Raw genomic sequence first — 3221 nt, forward strand, 5'->3', positions numbered from 1 at the left:
GGAAAGGTAGCCTCACAATTAGCTCCCATCCAGTTGGAACGGGGGGGTGCAGGACAAATGCGGGTACAACCGAATGGAGGGTTGTATATTAGAAATTACCCACAGAGGAAACCATCACACCCGCTCAGGATACAAGGGAACCCCGGCTCCCAGTTACTATCAGACACGCGTGAATAATGTACGTCCAACAAAGGGGTCAGGTCTCAGTCAACGCCTCCGACACACTCCACCATGCCCTGGAACACTATGAGGAACCTAAGCAGGCCCCAATTCCCCACCTTCCCAAAAGTCTGACAAAGTTTAAAGGTGACTTACGAAAGGTGAGGAATCAGCATTACGTGTTACAGGCGGTGTTTAAAAGGCTAATCAATGATACGGAAGAGCACTTGAGAGATCCGACGGTGGGAGCAAGTGTGGGAATGGGGGCTGAATGTGGACATACACCCCTGGATAAGAATAAGCTCTCATATACTCGTCGCAGTGCAGCTAGTGTTAGCATTGTTTAACTCTAATTCTTTCAATGTCTTCTCCAGACAATCCAAAAAGTACCAGGGGACCATGAGTGGCGTACTGAGAGGCTGCGAGGAGACATTTGCGTTACATTATGGGACCAGCAACACTCACACACACACCGATTACACAATCCACACTGACATCACTAAAAATCACAGACGGAATCTCAGTAACAATCCACATGCTTTGCACAGTCTTGTGTTGGGGGTTTAGTGTTTGATATTTCAAACTGCAGTGACATTCCCGACAAGATGAGTTAAAGTTTTAACATTAACCAGAAAATGGCTGAAACATTGTTTTCCTGGGGTGAACACGTCAAAGGACAGGAAGAATCAGAAAGTTGTCCTGCCCTGGGATTAACATATCAATGGACAGGCCTCCTGGGGAGCAGATTGAGAGACATCCCAACATGCCAGAGGTGGAGTCTGCAAACTGCTCATTCAGGATATACCTGGCTAGGAACCCAATCCGAAAACCGCCTCCAGAGTGCGGAGCTAGTCCCCACTCTGGCTTAATGTGCGTGTGTGTTCCCTCTGTCTCAATCTGCTTTATAACTCTTTGACTTGTTTGTATTTGGATGTTGCTGAGTTGTAACTGAGAGTGATTCATTGGCTCTTGCGTTATTTTGTTTGAAAATGTTCTTTGCTTTCTGTTTTAATGGAATTAATTTTCTCCCCCACCCCTCAAAGAATTTTTATTTTGAAACCTGCAATCTGAAGATCCAGACTGGGACAAGGACTCTTCTTCTTCAGGAGTTTCCTGAGACCTTCTCCAAGGCTGTGCCCCATGGGCCCACGTGAGTTTGTGTCCGTTTCTTACCCCGAGATTTCATTTCCTCTCCGGGACCCTGGTTTTCGGTGGCTCCGGTTAACCAGTTCCTGTTGGACTGCGGGCCTGGAGTTTCAAAAAGAAAATCCTGGGGTTAAAGTAGCCCAGCCTTGCAATCTAAAACTTACATGTTAGCCTCCAGTGTGTGAGGAACAGGAGCCCCACAAGAGGAAATGAAAAGTCCTAATGTGAAACTGCCTAAAATCTTGTTATAATTCAGGGATAATGTGTGTAATTTGGGCTGTGCGATCATTCTGACGGTTAAACGGGATTCCCGGTGGTCATTTTACTGAGGGTTTAGGTTTCTATCTGTCTTTCTCCAGTTTTCTTTCTGTTTATTTCTTCGCTTTGCGCTATTTAAGCCTTCAAGGAATAATCACAGGTGAATTGATGGACCCACAGCAGGGCAAGTGAGCTGCAGAAGGGGCAGGGAAAGACTTTACACATGGGGAGAGGAGGCAGGAGTTTCAGAAGGTAGGAGTCACAGAGGGGGCTGATCAAGGGGGAGATTATACAGAGGAGGTGGGAGGCTGCTGTTCGTTTCGGAGGGGGGTAATTAGAATGAACATGGGGACAGGGTGCTTGTTCATGTTTGAAATAGTGAGGGGTCGCTGCTACATGTTTAAAATGGTGAATGCATATGAGTTAATAGCTGATATGAGTTTGTATTTATACAGACGTCCAGAGAGATAGGGGGTGGGGCGGTGCTGGGAGTGCGGGGACTGTTGTGATGGTGGGTTGGGTGTTAGATGGGGGTTGTTTGAGAGAGATTTTTGAGTGGGCAAACGCGGGGTTAAAAATGGCGCGAGTAATTTGGCGGCCACAAAACAAACGGTCTGGCGAAAATGATGCAGAGATGGAATAATTGTCGGCTGATAATGACAGGGAGGAAAAGAATGGGGGTTGGATAATATTTGCGAGGAGGAAAGAAAAAACTAAATAACCAGTCCAGTATAGATTTTGAAGAGCACACATTGGGGGTTATATATTTCTTTTGTCAGAAAATGTTGCTGACAGGAAATAGAACACAAAATGAAAGATATGATGAAATCCATTCTTTGAATTGTGAATAGGGGAGAGCGCGAACGCAGTCCCCCAATACCACAAATTTTGCAGTCGAGTATCCCGCATTTGGGGACATCGCAGGCGTTAGCACACCCGAAGTGCAATGGGCTAGCCTCGTCCTGGGAGAACCTTTTTTTTTGCAAAAATATACTTTATTCATATAATATCTTCAACCACATTCCAAACCATTTCAAAAACACCGTTACAAAGGTACAATCCGGTTCAACTTTTACAACATGTATCACCAGGTGCATCAGTACAAACAATATTACAATCTTTTGCAGGCATTCATTTTGAGCTGTACAGCCCGAGGGGCTTTAAACAGTTCCCAGTCCCTCGGTGCGCTGTGGCAGAAAGGTCTTAGGCAGCGACCCTTCCCCATTGCGCCTTTGCGGCGGCTGCCCCAAGCGTTAGTGCGTCCCTCAGCACGTAGTCCTCGGCCTTGGAATGTGCCAGTCTGCAACACTCGGTCGGAGACAACTCTGCGCTGGAAGACCAACAAGTTTCGGGCAGACCAAAGAGCGTCTTTCACCGAGTTGATGATCCTCCAGCTGCAGTTGATGTTTGTCTCGGTGTGTGTCCCTGGGAACAGCCCGTAGAGCACAGAGTCCTGTGTCACAGAACTGCTCGGGATGAACCTCGACAGAAACCACTGCATCTCTCTCCAGACCTTCTTTGCAAAGGCACCATCTACAAGGAGTTGAACAACGGTCTCATACCCAGCACAGCCAACTCGAGGGCAACGTGCCGAGGGGGTGAGACTCCTGACGTGTAGGAAGGATCTGACGGGGAGGGCCTTTCTCACCACCAGCCAA

The 3221-nt window shown here is 47.3% G+C and overlaps 1 pseudogene; it reads right to left on the bottom strand.

Moving 5' to 3' along the window:
- Positions 1-2411: 2411 nt before the first annotated feature.
- LOC144674352 (U1 spliceosomal RNA) lies at positions 2412-2555 on the bottom strand (annotated as a pseudogene).
- Between the last annotated feature and the right edge of the window lie 666 nt (positions 2556-3221).

The sequence above is a fragment of the Cetorhinus maximus genome, unplaced genomic scaffold (genome assembly GCF_964194155.1).
Source record: "Cetorhinus maximus unplaced genomic scaffold, sCetMax3.hap1.1 HAP1_SCAFFOLD_632, whole genome shotgun sequence".
NCBI classification, from domain to species: domain Eukaryota; kingdom Metazoa; phylum Chordata; class Chondrichthyes; order Lamniformes; family Cetorhinidae; genus Cetorhinus; species Cetorhinus maximus.